Source organism: Haemaphysalis longicornis, unplaced genomic scaffold (genome assembly GCF_048455015.1).
Source record: "Haemaphysalis longicornis isolate Haplotype H1 unplaced genomic scaffold, Haemaphysalis longicornis Haplotype H1 scaffold_11, whole genome shotgun sequence".
Lineage (NCBI taxonomy): Eukaryota > Metazoa > Arthropoda > Arachnida > Ixodida > Ixodidae > Haemaphysalis > Haemaphysalis longicornis.
The window spans coordinates 110,280,955-110,281,546 of record NW_027526214.1 but is presented as its reverse complement, the minus strand read 5'-3'; the positions used below and the strand labels follow the sequence as shown (position 1 = coordinate 110,281,546).

At 46.8% G+C, this 592-nt stretch overlaps 1 non-coding gene across 1 annotated transcript; it reads left to right on the top strand.

Moving 5' to 3' along the window:
• The first annotated feature begins 242 nt into the window (after nucleotides 1–242).
• Nucleotides 243–315, top strand: Trnai-gau (transfer RNA isoleucine (anticodon GAU)). Its single transcript has one exon. It is a non-coding gene; the product is annotated as a tRNA-Ile (tRNA).
• The last annotated feature ends 277 nt before the right edge of the window (nucleotides 316–592 follow it).

Below are 592 nucleotides of genomic sequence, written 5' to 3'. Positions count from 1 at the left end.
GATTCGCTACATGCTTAGCGAGGGCCTCTGTTCTGGCAGTCTTGGTGCCAAAGGGAGCTTAAGAGGGTTAAACGCTTGTCGACCACTCTCGACATGTCGTAGACACTCGGGTCACGGCAGGGGGGTTAAAAACAAGGTCCTCTTCACCCCGAGTAGTGCGAGTGGCGCTGGCTATCACCCCCAAGTGCAGGAAACAAAAATACCTTAACATAAATACCCGAGAAAGTGTTGGGGAAACAGCCCCGCCGGTTGCGTAGTGGTTATCGCACCAGACCGATATTCTGGAGGTCGTGGGTTCGGATCCCACCCGGCAGGCATTTTTTCACCACTTTCTTTTCGACTCAAAAAATTCTTCATCTCTTTCTATGACCCACCACAACCTCCCCTTTGTGTTCCGAGGTTTTCTTGACTGCCAACCCTTATTTTCTGTCCTATATATATATATATATATATATATATATATATATATATATATATATATATATATATATATTGTAAGGCGATGGCACACCCCACACAAGTCGGCAGCAGCACCAGCAGTCTGGGTTTTAATCGCCCGTCGGTGGCTCGACAGAACAAGCATGACGATACA